The sequence below is a fragment of the Rana temporaria genome, chromosome 8, assembly GCF_905171775.1.
Source record: "Rana temporaria chromosome 8, aRanTem1.1, whole genome shotgun sequence".
In the NCBI taxonomy this organism is placed as follows: Eukaryota; Metazoa; Chordata; class Amphibia; order Anura; family Ranidae; genus Rana; species Rana temporaria.
The window spans coordinates 107,991,987-108,009,784 of NC_053496.1; positions in this window are offsets into that span (position 1 = coordinate 107,991,987).

Sequence of the window (17,798 nt, forward strand, 5' to 3'; positions counted from 1 at the left end):
AAAAACATAAGGAGAGCGGGCAAAGCATTAACCCCAACTCTCCCAACCGGGACAGCACCCACTAACCGTTCCAAACTGTTTACATGCTGGTATGCAAGTGTTATACTCTGTTGCTTTAATAGCAGCACAGTATGCACCTAGAAAGCTGTTCTTTATGGAAAATGTTAATATGGTACCACATTGAGAATAATAGAGTGCTGCCCTCTTCCAGGGATGCCTCAGATCTGGCAGATTAGTCAATGACATATATGCTGAATTCTATATGAGGGCACATCCGATGAATGCAGCTTACACCTGCCTCTCCACCACTTATAATTCTATATCACAAATAGACATATAGGCCGGGATTCAGAGAGATCGGCGCATCTTTAGATAGGCGTAGCGCATCTCACATGCGCTACGCCGGCGTAACATTGAGAGGCAAGTACAGTATTCACAAAGCACTTGCTCCCTTATGTACGCCGGCGTAACGTAAATGGGCCGGCGTAGGCCCGCCTAATTCAAAGTAGCAAGGCAGTGGGCGTGTAGAGCGGAAATCAACGGAAGCGCCCCTTGCGGCCAGGGTAAATATACACCCAAGATACGACGGCGTAGGAGACTTACGTCGGTCGTATCTTACCAAAATTCAGGCGTATCTGCTTTCCTGAATAAGTGTATAGATACGACGGCGCACATTTTGACTTACGACGGCGTATCTGGAGATACGTCGTCGTAAGTCCTTTCTGAATCCGGGCCAGACTGTATTCAAGATCCTCTGATATTCTTAATTTGAACCATTCAGTAGAGACATATTAGATTGTGCTTCAAAATAACTTTAGCTGACAATAGACCAGCGGACAAAAGCTGACAATTATAGGTTTTGAGGATCGCTGATGTTTTGATTGAATTAAAAATGCATAGTTCAATAATAAAACACCAATGATTGATCTACTGACCTGTCAATAGTGTGGGATGCTGCTAAAAACTAAGGGAAACAGTTTATGAGGTCTTGCAGACTACCTAACTAACATATCTGACCTTTAACGTATCTCACCGACAAGAAAGTTTTGGTTATTCCAGTCTCAAATATTGCTTGAGCAATGAGAAAAGAATAGTAAATGTTTAAAATAGAAAAGTCCAAAATTACACACTCTGTTTCTTTGGGAGATTCCCCTTCACTTCCTGTCCTGGAGATGCCAACTGGAGAAGACATCTCTTCTAACTGAGGTGAATTACCCTCATTGACAGTTGTTACCTGAACATGTGTACCCATTGGAGGAGGTGCTTTCAACTATTGTTCTGGTAACAACTGCAAAATGGTGGCTTTCCATTAAAACCAAAACAAATATCAGTGAATGGGGACACATTGTTAAAAACTTGACCGGGGTTCTAACTCTTTGCGATTTTATCTAAAACTAAAAAGATTTGGTTACATACACTTTTCAGAGGAACTTCGGACTTCAAAAGATCAAAAGTTTGTACAGAAGAATAATCATGGGAACACACATGGTATCCAGTTATAATTACTATCCCAGATCCTCTTATGCCTCGTACACACGTATGGGATATCCGAAGGGAAAAGTTCCTGTCAGAAATCTTGAGAGGAAAGCCGAGAACCTGCTTGGTTCAGTCTTTCACCTACACACGATCAGTTTTCCTGACGGAAAAACTGTGGGGAGAGCTTTTGGTCGTGAATCCCAGCGGTGTGTATGCTCCATCGCAGTTTTTCCCATAGGAAAACTGCTGAAAACCACTGGGCAAAAGTCCGTCAGAATTCCCAGCGGGGAAAAACTGGTTCTCTTTTTTGTCCGGTGGATTTTGGGCAGTTTTCCCATCAGAAAAACTGCAAGGAGCATACACACGGCCGGGATTTCTGGCCAAAAGCTCTCCTCACAGTTTTCCCATCAGCTTGAGGCTTTCTCTACTTACATGATAAATAAGAAAAAAACAGTGTAGCGCTGGACAACAAATACCCTATAAATAAATGTATGAAGCAGCAAATATAGCCAATGTTAGACTAAAAGTGATGTGAGTCAATTAAAACATTTAATGAGATGTGCATAAAAGAAATTACTGTGACGCTGTGCAAAACAATATAGCACTGTACAGGAGGTATCCAATAAATTAATATATGAATCAACCTATATTGTGAACAAATCAAATGAAAAAAATAAAAATTGATGATAAAGTGACTGAATTAGCACATAAAGTGCAAATCAAACAAATAAAGTCCACAGAAGAGGCTAGGAGTTATTGACCCCTTCCAATTCAGGTGATGAAAGCAGTGAAAGTCCAATGTAGAAGTCCACAGGTGAAGAAAAGAGAAAATCAATCATCAGTGGCCCAACACCAGTGAGAGTAAAGGCTTACCGGAAAGCCTGTGACTTCCCTTTCAGGATTAGTCTAAACAGGCATAGTAGGAGATTGTGATCCCTTGAGGTGTCAGAAATGAGCCGGCGTCTCTCCACAGATCAGATGGTGAAATCCTCAGCTCCTCATAGAGTTAATCCACTCCCAGGTGGGATTCGCATAGGTTTATTTTAGCGTGTATCAACAAACACCACATAGGGAGAAAAAAAGGGACAATCCCATAGTGTAGACATATAAAAAAGGGGGATTTACTTAAAAGATAAAGGTAACATAAAATGGCTCTCATTCATAGAGAGTGATACAAAGTCCTTGCAAGGATAGAAGCGTCTATACTTGCAAGGACTTTGTATCACTCTCTATGAATGAGAGCCATTTTATGTTACTTTTATCTTTTAAATAAATCCCCCTTTTTATACGTCTACACTATGGGATTGTCCCTTTTTTTCTCCTTATGTGGTGTTTGTTGATACACGCCAATATACACCTATGCGAATCCCACCTGGGAGCGGATTAACTATGAGGAGCTGAGGATTTCACCATCTGATCTGTGGAGAGACGCCGGCTCATTTCTGACACCTCAAGGGATCACAATCTACTACTACTGTATGCCTGTTTAGACTAATCCTGAAAGGGAAAAGTCACAGGCTTTCCAGTGAAGCCTCGTACACACGGCCGAGGAACTCGACGTGCCAAACACATCGAGTTCCTCGGCCAGTTCAGCACTGAAGCCGCCGAGGAGCTCGGCGGGACGAGTTCTCCCATAGAACAACGAGGAAATAGAGAACATGTTCTCTATTTCCTCGCCGAGCTCCTCGTCGGCTTCCTCGGCCGAAAGTGTACACACGACCAGTTTCCTCGGCAGAATTCAGCCAGAAACTCGGTCGGAAGCTGAATTCTGCCGAGGAAACTGGTCGTGTGTACGAGGCCTAAGCCTTTACTCTCACTGGTGTTGGGCCACTGATGATTGATTTTCTCTTTTCTTCACCTGTGGACTTCTACATTGGACTTTCACTGATTTCATCTTTTCATCACCTGAATTGGAAGGGGTTAATAACTCCTAGCCTCTTCTGTGGACTTTATTTGTTTGATTTGCACTTTATGTGCTAATTCAGTCACTTTATCATCAATTTTTATTGTTCATTTGATTTGTTCACAATATAGGTTGATTCATATATTAATTTATTGGATACCTGCTGTACAGTGCTATATTGTTTTGCACAGAGTCACAGTAATTTCTTTTATGCATATCTCATTTAATGTTTTAATTGACTCACATCACTTTTAGTCTAACATTGGCTATATTTGCTGCTTCATATATTTATTTATAGGGTATTTGTTGTCCAGCGCTGCACTGTTTTTTTCACATATTTCTTCACTCTTTGTATCTAAGTTGTAGTGTTTAGCAGCAGGATGTCCTTCTCAGGACCTATTCTTAATTGTTTTATATTAGTATCACTGTTTTTTTCTCACTAAGCGCAGATTCCCCTTACCCCATTTTCCCTTTTTACACATGATGAATAGTGTTGCTCACGAATATTCGCATTGCGAATATTCGACTCGAATATAGCATATTCGAGAAATCGCGCTATATTTCGAATTTCGCGGTGAATATTCGCAATTCCGAATATTCGCATTTTTTCAATTTGATTTTTAAAACAGATCACATCCTATCGACGTCTAAAAGCATTGCTGGTATGATTAGAGACCCTGGGCCGAGTAGCTAAGCTGAGGCGATCCTATTATGTTGCCAAATTGAAAAAAAAAAATTGCGATTTTTCGCTATTGCGAATGCGAAAATGATTGCGAATTTTCGATAACTGTGGTAGGAGAACTCTGATTGTCTCTGATGCAAAAGGGGGGGGCTTTGTGTATGTGTATGTTATGAATATTTGTATGTTTGATATTATTATTTTTTGTAAGAAGGAAAAAATTGCGCATACCTTAAAAAAGGGGAGAATACAGCAGCAACTCAAAAATGTTATACAACATAAATTAATACAAGACAGAAAATGGAGTCGCTCTACAAGAATAAAAAATATGTCTAGTGACAAGACATGTGGGCAAATTATAAAATAAGCAAGCGCAAATAACTTGTGAAATACACAGTGAAACAAATATATAAAGAAATATAGTCCCAATAATAGAAAAATAATCTTTCATAAAAATGTCTTTGATATGTGAAGTGAAAAAAAGTCCAAAGCATGCAGCATGAACGTGTTCAATCTTCAAGGTGTTTGATTGACAAACGGCTGTGACAGATGGATAGAGTAAAGAATCACCACCAATGCAAAACACTTTTTATTTTGTATTGTAAAATATCAAGAATATTCTGAGCCAATCAGAGTGCTCCTTCCGCATTTGCCGAATATTCGCAATTATTTTGTATTGTAAAATATCAAGAATATTCTGAGCCAATCAGAGTGCTCCTTCTGCATTTGCCGAATATTCGCAATTATTTTGTATTGTAAAATATCAAGAATATTCTGAGCCAATCAGAGTGCTCCTTCCGCATTTGCCGAATATTCGCAATTATTTTGTATTGTAAAATATCACGAATATTCTGAGCCAATCAGAGTGCTCCTACAGCATTTCTCGAAATTGCGCAATAAATATCGCATTCGCATGTTGCGATATTTCGATAAAATATCACGAATATTCTGAGCCAATCAGAGCGCTCCTCCAGCATTTCTCGAAATTGCGCAATAAATATCGCATTCGCATGTTGCGATATTTCGATAAAATATCACGAATATTCTGAGCCAATCAGAGTGCTCCTACCGCAGTTATCAAAAAATCGCAATTATTTTCGCATTCGCAATAGCGAAAAATCGCAATCATTTACTTTCGATAAAATATCACGAATATTCGAATTTAGCGAATATATCTCGAATATTCGAATATATATTCGAGATATATCGCGAAATCGAATATGGCATATTCTGCTCAACACTAATGATGAATAAGAAGCCTAAATAATTCAAGAGACAGGTAGGTGCCAACCACTAAAACTTAGGCCCCGTACACACCATAGAATCCATCCGCAGATAAATCCCAGCAAATGGGTTTCCGCGGATAAATCTCCCCTGGGATGGATTCCAGCAGATCGGATATTTGCTGACATGCACAACAAATCCATCTGCTGGAATCCATCCCAACGGATGGATCCGCTGGTCTGTACAGACTCACCGAATCCATCTGTCCGAAGGGATCCCCCGCATGCGTCGTAATGAATTGACGCATGCGTGGAATTCCTTATATGACAGTGTCGCGCACGTCGCCGCGTCATAATCGCGGCGACGGCGCGACACGTCATCGCCAGAGGATTTCGGTGCGGATTTCAATGCGATGGTGTGTACACGCCATCGCATAGAAATCTGCTGAAATCCTCGAGAGGATTTATCCGCGGATACGGTCCGCTGGACCGTATCCGCGGATAAATCCTCTCGTGTGTATGGGGCCTCAGAACCAATCTGGAATATACAGTCTGCTTCTTTCCTAGAAATAAAACCTAAAAGCCACATATGACCACTTACAAAAAATGGAATTCAACAATTACAACTTATTGAATACTCACCTGTCCAACGGTTGGGGAGTCTATTCTTCACTCCCTTGTGATGCTCTGGGCACTATTACTATATACCACAATGGCTAATATGTCTGATCTGGGAAGCCATTTGCTCTTCCCTAAATAAAACGTACACACAATTGATATTTGGTTTTCCATTATAATTCTTGACTACCCAAAGCATGGCTGCTTTGGCAATGTGAGCTTGGCATTTCAACTAAATAACAGGTATCACCTGATCAAATAAACTAGAAGATAAATGGTGCAATTTTTTTTTTCAGTTTTTTTTTTTTTTTTACTTTTAAAAAACAACTGCCATTTACATTTTCATTCCGAACAAGCTGTACAAAAAAATCCTGAAAAAATTACCTGCAAAATTGCGTAACTGCTTTTCATCAAGTGGAAAATAGCAAAAAAGCTTCACTGAAGGCAAAAAATGTTTTTTCTATTTATTCAGAATACCACCATAAAGTATTTTAGGTTCATGTTTTATATGTATATAAACAGTTATATCTATCATGTGGGAACATCACGTTATACTTACGTTATTGTCCATAGCAACCAAAAGTGTCCCTTTATGTCAAAAATGATTTTAGACCAGCTAGAAAACGGCGATAATAAATTATAATCACTTGCAGAATTGATCGATAGCGATTTGTGGGGAAATAAGTCATCAAAAAATAAAAGTAATGACAGCGACAATTCTGCAACTGAGCAAATTTCTGTGATTTTGAGTTGATTACATTATTGAATATTTTTTATTATAATTACATTATCATTTGTTATAATTTATGATTTTGTTTTTCAAACTTTTTATACCCAAGATGTCTACTAGACTCTTGTTTGGACAGATTTAAGTGAGTTATTCCTAAGAATTACAGGCCTACAATATAAAACGCTAACTTTCCTTGAAATAATCATACCACCAGGGAGGTTAATGAGCAACTGGAAACTAGATTTTACATGATGTAATTATAATAAAAGTTAAATTCAGCCCATTATTTTTCTTATTTTATTGGGGATGATTTACTAAAGTAGTAGAGCATTCCAATTACCCAATCACGTGTAGGTGGAATTAAATAAACTGGATGGATGATTGGAGAGAATACGGCTTTACCTTGTTCACACAGCCAAGTGAACACACACTTTCAAAAGTGAACATCAACTTTTCTTAAGAGTCTCTATTGCTTTTGTAAATCTTTAAAGACCTTGGGAAGCCTTTTTTACTTACGGACTTAGGTCTGCTGTCCATGTCTCGATGGTGCAGTTTCTTTTTAGCTCACAGAAAGTGATAAAAACAGAGTTTTTGGCAAGATCACAGGTATTTTCTGTACTTGCTAAAAATGTTCTTTGACTGAAAAGTGAAAACTAACATGCCAACATGTCTAAAGGACTGTTAAGCTACAATATATACAATTTTTGTCTTTGGGCTTCAGTACACTTTATAAAGAGTTATTAATTTGTTTGCAGACTTACTGTAAGGCCTCGTACACACAACCGAGTTTCTCGGCAAAAACCAGCAAGAAACTTGATGGGAGATATTTTTTTGCCGAGGAAACCGGTCGTGTGTACATTTTCGTCGAGGAAACTGTTGGGAAACTCGACGAGCCAAAAAGAGAGCAAGTTCTCTAGTTTCTTGACAGGAATGGAGAAAATTGGCTTGTGGAGTTCCTCGACAGCCTAACAAGGAACTCAATGAGGAAAACGATGTGTTTCCCCCGTCGAGTTCCTCGGTCGTGTGTACGAGGCTTAAGGCTCACTAGGGAGTTTTTATTACATTTCAGCGTTTAGTAGCAGAATTTTTTCTGTAGAGTGTTTGGGAGCGTTTTCACAGCAGAAAAAAAAAACGCTAAACGCTCCTAAAACGTTCCTAACAGAGCGTTTTTGCAGTGCCTCAGTGTGAAAGGGTAAGGCGTTTTTACAGCGCTTTGAATTCATTTCAATGGAGAGGGGCATTTTTGGAGCATTTTTTTCAGCGCCCAAAAGCTGCTCCAAAGATGCTGCTTGCAGGACTCGGTGTGAAAGGGTCCATTGAGATGCATGGAAAGCGTTTTATGAGCATATTAATAGCGCTATTTTTAACGCTAAAACGCTGTAAAAACGCTTCAGTGTGAAAGGGGTCTAAGAGTCTGTTGCCGCTAACCCATGCCCTACCCAATACCAAGTACGATGGAGACAGAAAAGGATAGTCCACACACGATCATTTTAAATGTTGTTTTTTACAACCCAAAAAATGATCGTGTGTACGTGGCATAAGAGTTTCAATTTGTATGCAATCAGGCAGGCCCTTGCACTACGTGGTTTTATTAAAAGTGCAGAAAATCGAATAGTGTGTATGGGGTCTTAAGCCTCGTACACACGATCCGATTGTTGGCCAGCCGAGCGTCTGATTTTTGTCCAAAGGGCATGTGCCAGGAACTTGTCTTGCATACTACCGGTACACAATTTCTGGCCAACATACAAGAACGTAGTGATGTACTACAAGGAATTTCAGCTAATCTTGTGTTTAGTGAGCATTGATTCCGAGCATGCGTGTTTGTACTTTTGAATTTTGTGTGACGGACTTGTATACTGACAATATGAAAATCAGACAACAGACTGTTGTCCGCCAAAAATTTACTAGCATGTCATCCAGCATTTGTTGGCCGAAAGTTTGACAATTGTCAGAAGGAGCGTACTAATGGTCAGATTTTAGGATAACAGTCTGTCAACAGACAATCCCCTGCCAACAATCGGATCTTATGTATGAGGCTTTAGACCCTATACACACTATTAGATTTTCTGCAGGTTTTTGTCTTCAGATTTACCAAAACCATGTAGTGCAAAGGCCTGCCTGATTGCATACAAATTGAAACTCTTAGGCCCCATACACACGATAGAATCCATCCGCAGATAAATCCCAGCAAATGGGTTTCTGCGGATAGATCCTATGGTGTGTACACGCCAGCGGATCTTTTTCCGCGGAGAAATCTCCTCTGGGATGGATTTCAGCAGATCGAATATTTGCTGTGCTGCACAACAAATCCATCTGCTGGAATCCATTCCAACGGATGGATCCGCTCGTCTGTACAGACTTACCGGATCCATTCGTCCAAAGGGATTCCCCGCACGCGTCGTAATGATTTGACGCATGCGTGGAATTCCTTATATGACAGCGTCGCGCCCGTCGCCGCGTCATAATCGCGGCGACGGCGCGACACGTCATCGGCAGAGGATTTCCGCGGGGATTTCAATGCGATGGTGTGTACACTCTGCGGAAATCTTTGAGAGGATTTATCCGTGGAAACGGTCCGCTGGACCGTATCTGCGGATAAATCCTCTCGTGTGTATGGGGCCTTAAGGTTTGACCTCATATTATATGGTTTTGGTAACAAAAATCTGCAGAAAATCTAATAGTGACTTGAAAGTGCAAAAATCTGGTGCAGCTGTGCATGGTAAATCAGCTTTTAGCTTCAGTTTGTTCAGTTAAGCTTTGACAAAAAAAATCTGAAAACTGTTTGGGTTCTATGCAGTTTTAGTTTTAACCTCCCTGGCGGTATGATTAATTCAGATTTTAGGTGCTGAAAGCGGTACCATTATTTTGCATGGAAATTTGGCGTTTTATATTGTAGGCCTGTAATTCTTAGAAATAACTCACTTAAATCTGTCCAAACAAGAGTCTAGTAGACATCCCGGGTATATTAAAATTTGAAACACAAAATCATAAATTATAATACAATAAATAAATAATTATAACAAATAATAATAATACAAATTATTACTTAATTTGATGACAAATTTCCCCACAAATAGCTATCGCTCAATTCTGCAAGTGATTCTAATTTATTATCGCTGTTTTCTAGCTGCTCTAAAACCACTTTTGACATAAAAGGGACACTTTTTGGTTGCTATGGACAATCTCCAGTTTCCAGGCAGAAAGCACCGTTTTTATTTTATAAAACTGCATGCAGGACACTGGGCAGACCACTAGGGACAAGGGGTGTGTGTATTTTTTACATATAGCACTGTAATCTATAAGATTACAGTATACTGTATGTATTGTGTTTACTTACTTTTTTAAATTTGGCGCCGATCTCCGCCCCCGTGCGTCGTAACGTTGCAGGGAATGGAGCTCGGCGGCACTCGGCACTATGTGAATCGAGCGAGGAGACACAGCTCGATCACACAGCGGGGCGGCATCGCAGGATCCAGGGACAAGGTAAGTAACTTGTGCCTGTGGACTCTGCGAGGTGGTCCTGAGTCTGGCTCGGGGTTACCGCTTTTGGTGCTGAAATTTCACCCCGAGCCAGACTCAGGAATACTGCCAGGGGGGTTAAGCAATTCCACACAGCGTGGCAGGAGATGTTCGACTTTGTGTTTCCTGTGATTTATACTTAAGCTGAATGCAGGGCTGTACTTTGCCTAACAAACTCCCCTTTTTTGTGTAAATGTAAATGCATAACCCACTCAATCCAGCATTTTTCCTACCCATACAAACATAAAAGGGGATCAGTCAAGCCCCAAAAACACACTGGCAAGTTAATACTTGCAATTCAATGATATTCTCGCAGATTTTGGAGAGCAGCCTTTTAAATAAATATCAGATCTAATTACCCACCAAAATCGAGCGCTCCTTCCTTTTTCATCATTTAAGGTGTTTGAATTTTTTTGGCAGTTTCAAGAGTATTGTTTCATTTAAACAAAAGTAGAAAAAACATGACACATTTCTTTTTATTAGACTAGGAAATATAATTTATTGCATAAAAATTAATTTGTTACAATAGGAATGCTAAACTTTATTTACAATGTTTAGTTTACAGAATTAACAGACTGGTGTTTGAAAGGTTTGGGTGTAAATGAATTAACAGGTGAGGCAGAGTCCACAACATTTGTCCAAAGTCCACTATTACGCAGAAATGTCAATGAGAATGGATTAACCAGAAAGTGAAACAAAGTCTCCGCAGACACAAAAAAATAAATTTTGGTTCATTTTAAAAGGCAAAAATTGCTATTTAGGTATGAAAAAATGCATGTCTGCTTATTGCATACCTTTAAGTAAAGCAGAAAGAGGATTTCCGAAATGCTCCATTTATGCTTTAATAATAAAAATTGGTTCCAGTGCCAATCACAACTCATCCACTGGCCCACAGCAGATGTTGAAGATAGTCACACCGATTCCTCTAAAGTCACAATAAACACTGATAAAAGTAAAATAGCAACAAGAATGCCATACCAGTATAAAAAAAAATAAGAGAAAAACAAAGTAGCCATAGAAAACCCAATATGTAGCAAAACTATACACAAACCCAACTAAGGGTCTCCACTTTTATGCAATTAGCGTTGCTAATACGTTGCATGATCATACATATGCAAGAAGCTAGAGCTAGCTTGGTATGGCAATAAATTGCACACAGGCAAACCAACTTTTCTTTTCAAAGCTTACTGGCAAAAATTATACGTATTTAGCTTCAACAACCTCAGGAAAAGTGCACTGTATTAGGCTGACTGATACATACATGTGTATCCTACAAGATTACTTCTTGGTAAACCATAAAAACAGTACGGTTTTATATACTATAGCCCCTGTATAAGTACGGTATAAGTCAGGTAAAAAAATAAATTAAAAAAGGGGGTGGACTATTTAACAATTTTATTCATGACAACTAGAGTGCATATTCACTTATACCGCAGTAGAGTAACCATGCAACTGCACCTAATTAATCTTTAATGAGGGCTGTCTAATCTGTATACAGAGCAATGAAAAACAGACCACGACAGACATCATTGCCCATTTTTGTTTTGTTTATACGTTTCCAAATCCATAAAATCGCATGCCCATGGTAAAATATGTTTGCCTTCACAGCCAATTTTGATGTTGGGTGGCAGGATGTTTTGGCACATGCAATCAGTGGTGAATGCAGACTATATGTATGTAAAGTATGGGTCAGTTCTGTTTATTAGCAGAGATACACAATTATATGCCTGGTGAGAAGTGCTGTATTGCAGACCTGTGTTGTGTGTATATTTCAGTCCACGATAACAGCAAAGGATGCATAGAGACGATGATGAATGGGCAATCAAGAATTACTTCTAAATCTAAAAGTAGGTATGCAAAACATGCGATCACCAAATAAACTAAATTGCAGTTCCAAGTGCAATCATCACATAGAGGACATACCACCACGGTTACCTTACTGCTGCATTAGTGTCTACTCATGTCATGTCATGGATGTTTAAAAGCCTAAAGTTAGCTGAACTCTAAATCCTAAAGATGACATGCCTAACTAGGATTTATTTATATGATCACACTGTGGTACTCATATCATAGTGTTCTTACCAAATTGTTTCATTCTTACTGTACATTTTAGAAATTTGCCATGCTATTACCAAATATATATATATATATATATAAAAACATACTGATTTTGGTGAACATTATAGACCATTTTGTCAGCAAATAATTTAAAAAACTTTATTTAAAAATGTAAAATAAAAATATCGAGGACAGGTAAATTGCTATAACAATTACTGTATGTCTTCCCTCTTGCATAGTACAAGACTGATTCTTACCACTGCTACATTGGAATAAAATATATTAAGAAGTCAGGCAACTACATAAAAGAAAATTAATTTAATATATAGGGATATTAGGTTTCTGATCCTCCCTGTAAAATTCAATTGCATTTTTTCAAATTTACCATTTGCTTTTGACATGTACAGTCATAGAATTATTATTCAGCTTTATCCATGTGGTTTATAAAAAAAAAATATTCTGAATAAAAATAGTCAAATGCATATTTAATCATTTTAACAATACATGACAACTAGAGATCACATCTTAGAGCCCTGATATTTTTCAGTTATCTTCTAATGTAATTTATCACTTAGACATGAGTGCAGAAAATGCTGATGCTCAAAAATAGATATAATAGCCAATATTTTTTTTAATTGATGGTGTGTTGTATCAATAAATACCAATAGTTATTATGTATGTCTGTTAGATGGGAATCAATATACTTTTAGCAAAATAAGGTTTTTGAACACCATTGTTTTATTTAAAATTTTAGTCCAAGGTCAAATTATATAACATTCATTAATGAATCATCCTATTTTAGTGTTTCATAATCAACTATACTCTTTATTCAGTAATACTATTTATGAATAATAAAAAAAGAATTTCCATTTAATTGTTTGATTCAAATTAAATCAAACTGAATTTAGTCATTCATTTTCTACACACTGAAAGCAACTCCAAGAATGGATTTAATACTGACTTCAAAATTGAATATATTTTGCAAGGCTATTCTAAATAAAAAGTATCACATAGTTAAGCCAAAATTAAGACACTTTTTATATCACAGAGCAATAACTGTCAAACAAGTTGACAATGTACTTAATTGTTTTAAGTTTATATTGCTTTTTTAATTTATTTTTTATTGTGATTATATTATCAACTGTAAAGTCACAGCTTCCAAAACTTCTACACAGATATTGAGTTTTAGTTTGTAAAAATAATTTAGTAAAGGAAACCTGTGCTTAGTGAAATATTGTAGCTGCCATTGCTGACCTACAGTTCTGTTGTCTGGGTTGTCTGGTTTTAAAGTTCTCTAAATCAATGACCTAGGAAAAGCATGCAGAAAAAGTCAGAAATCTTGACCTGCATTCATGTTCAAAGTCAATAGCATAGAGCAGGGGTCTCCAAACTCTCTAAACCAGTGGCCATCAACCCTGCCCTCAGGGCCCACTAACAGGCCAGGTTCACAAGATAACAAATACATCACAGGTGATATCATTTGCTGCATTAGCGATCGCAGTAGTCTAGTCTGCATCTCCCCAAGGTAATACATAAAACATGGTCTGTTAGTGGGCCATGAGGACAGGGTTGATGACCACTGCTCTAAACAACAGGGCCAGATTACTGTCCTTCAGACTTTGAGGGGACTGGACTGTGGCTAGTGTGACTGGAAAAGGGCTGTGGGATGAAAAATGTTATGGGATGAATAATACCCCATTGTTGGTATCAGGGAAAGGAATACCGCCCCGTCATTGAAAGGAATAGTACCCCATCATTGGTGTCAAAGGGAGGAATAGTGCTCCATCATTTGTGTCAGTGGAAGGTATAATCCCCCATCATTGGGGTCACTACAAGGAATAGTACCCTATCACTGGTGTCAGTGCCAGGAATAGTGACCAACTGTTGCTGTCAGTAGGTGGAATAGTGCTTTGTGTCAATGGGAGAAATAGTGCCCCAGGGGCCAGATAAAAGCAAGCAAAGAGCCACATCCGACCAATAGTATGCCGGTAAAGCTAGCTTGCCATACAGTCAAATTTCAAGACTGTTGTGTAATGGCAGCTTCCATTCACCACTCTGCACATGTTTTCTTTACCAATTTCAGGCTAGTACATTCTCCAGGGTTATATGATGTTTAAAGCATTAAATTCTATTCAAGAAATGGTTTGACTGCACATGAAATTTAGGTATGCCAACCAATAAAAACAAAGAAAAAAAACTGAAACAGTGTAGCATTGTCTATGTGTTAATTATATTAAGGTGTTTTTTTTTTCAAATTGATATTAGGAAATAGTTTCAGTCCAGTAGTTGAAGCCAAAAGGAAGTTATTCTGTAATACTTAACCAACCACAAAATGCAAAGATTTATTTTCTACATCATTTTTGAAATAATAAAAAGACATGGTTTAGAATTCTACCATGAAGTTTGAATCGCGTTCTCCATATGTTGATCAATAAAACTATATGAAAGTCTAACAGCAAATTTGCATGTAAAGGCCTCCTCCATAAATAAAAAGCTTAAATTCAGTGGTAGACATACAAGTTATACTAGCCAATAAAATATTTTGGTAAATGAGCTGTCAGAGAAAATAAAGTGATCAAAATAATATAACATCTGCCTCTTCATACATTTTAGTTCTACTCAATAAGAACTTTACAAACAAATAAAGATTGTTTTAAATATTAAGTATTAACAAATTTAAGTATTAAAATTCAAAGTAAAAACTAGCAAAGAATGACGAACCGCATAACTGAAAATAAAAGTGCATACGGCCTAAAAAACTTGCATTCAGTCATAAAGGCACATATCAATTTATTTTAAGGATCAGAACATTTTCCACAAAATCTAAGGTTAATACCAGTTGTGTTGTGTTTGAAATCTATAAGCAAGCAAGGCAATACCCTTCCATCACAATAAATATGACCAAAATGTATTTCCCATTTGTATTCTGTGACCATGAATTGAAAAATTGGTTGATTGTGATCTAATAATTTAACTTCCAAAGCACGGATTGCGCTTAATTTGAGGAAGGAACATGCATAAATTAGCTGCATTCTAAATCAACTGACGTTACTGTATGTTTTCAGGGGCCATTGTGAAGGCACATTGGTGTTAAGGCCTCTTACACTAATTATAACTTCCTCAGACTACATCAGGTACGGGACTTGGCTGTAAAAACATGAATAAAGTAAAAAGTCAAAAAATTAAATAAAGATTTTCTTCCTTTATTTCTATTAATTATGTTTTGGACTGATCATTTAATATATCTCAGCAAGATGTTGTCTACACTTTGATCCAAATACTATGGCGTATATATTTCATTGAAGCTCCCCCCTCTCAATTGTGTTGCATTCTTAACCTACTTTATTTTTAAAGGAAAGGCATTCATGTTCAGTATCCATTTATAAAGGTCGTAGATTGTTGACAAACTGCTGATCAATTCTGACCTGTGCACTGTTAGGGTACTAAGTGGATAATTCATGGCACACTAGGGATGTGCTAGCTTTCTTAAAAAAACTATAATGAACTTAGGGTTGGTGGTAATCTGAGATGGTTAAGATGGTCTGAGATGGTTAAAGTTTATTCCGCTACATAGGGACAAATCTCTTATTCAATAGACTGAGGTTGATTTGTTAAAGGCAAATAGACTGTTCACTTTGCAATGGGATTTTCACTAGAACTTAGTGAATTCAGGAAATTGCAGTCTGTGAAGAATACCCAATACCTACAAGTAAAAAATAGCAGTTTTGCTTTTGGATGATGACACGCCACCTCATTCTTTAAGCCCTAGGGAAAATTCACTTGCAAAGTGAACAGCCTATTTACCTTTACTAAATCAACCTAATTGATTCAGCTACTTTATTAAACTCCTGGTTCTGGTCAGCACAGTAAAAAGGACAACTTTATCTCATAAACAAGCTACAGGGTAGGATAAAAATGAACAAATTTTTGGGCAGTTTAAATCTACAAATCATGACCAAAAATGTAACGGCTGACTGAAAATCAAATCAACATCCTTTAGTTTGCTCTTTAGCTAAAAAAACTTGCACAGGTTATAAAAAACAAAACAAAAAAAAAACGAATAGTATGGTGCACATATGACATGCATTACCTCATAGTAACCAGTGACAAACTATCTTTCAGTGGCCTGACTACTTAAACCACTTGTCTGGGGTAAAACAAAAATGCACATACCCCTGAGAAAAATAAAACCTGAAATAACTTACTCCAATTTCCTCCAGCAGAAGAGTACACCCAAAAGACCCTGAGAAAAGATGAATCTAACGGATACAGAGCTTTGCATTTCCTTTTTGTACACAACAGAACAGAATTAAACAATTTTTGTTATAGCCACAAAAAACAAAAACCCTTGGAACATTTTTTGGATATTACACTTGTTTAACACAATTGTTACAAGTCCTATACACATGTAACATATATAAAGCCATCTACACTATTCTCTTTGACTACATGAAACTGGAGGCAAATTAAATATAAAAGTACAAAGTTAAATCTCACAATACTGCCCATACCTTGCCAGTTTATAATGTTGAATCCATTACAAAAAGGTACCCAAGAACAGTTTTCATGTTTCCCATAAAGGCTCTTAATATGTGTAAAGAAAATAACTATGAATTTGATGCCTCATCACAAAGCTTTATCCTTCTTCCCAGGTTTTGCACTATCATATGAATACAGCATTAGTCGCCTCTATGTACCTAGCACTTTCAAGCATTGTGAAGGATGACGAATAATGACAAAAATTCAATTTTGGCTCCAGTTACAAAAGAGTATGTGCATAACCTCACTTATTTTATATAATTTCTAGAATGCAGTTAAGTTCTTGATGCAGCAATGTGTTGTCAACTTAGGGTAAAAATAATTACCACATACTTCCCCCTTCCATATCCAACAGGATATTTGTTTTTCTTTATCACAAATATAGTCTTTTATAATAGGCTGTAACATTTGTAGCTATACACTACTCTGCTGCAGGGTGTTGAGCCAACACAAAACACATTCAAGAATGTTACGTCACGTTAACGTGCGTTGTGTTAGGGTAGCCTATTAATTTTAATGGACTCTTTCACACTAAAATGCACTGCTTGTAAAATGTGAGTGTACTTTTTTTTTTTTTTTAAACAGCAGTGCCCCACAACATATGGTAGTGTTACTACGTGTTAAGGTGTGCTAAAACGCACACGCCTTGACAAGGTGTGTTGGGATGCCACTGCAGCACCACAATGTGCAGCATGCCTTTTTTGTGTGTTGTGCTAACTTCAACTACCTATAATGCAAAGTTGTGAACAAAACCTTAAGCCCCGTACACACGATCAGAATTTCCTATGGAAAAAGTCTGATGGATCAATTAATAATAAGTAAAAGCCACAACGCAGATGCTGTGGTATCTAAATATGAGCATTTAGGAGGCTGGTGTAGATTCCTTAAAAACCAAGGTGACACCAGAAGGTTGTTTTGCTGCCATCCAGCGGGCAGATTACTACCATTACTATACTTTTAGAAGGTGACACCATATCCAAAAAATATTTTACAATTTATTTTGTATTGGTTGCTCTGTTCTTAATGACTGGTTCAAATAGCTGATGTATGATA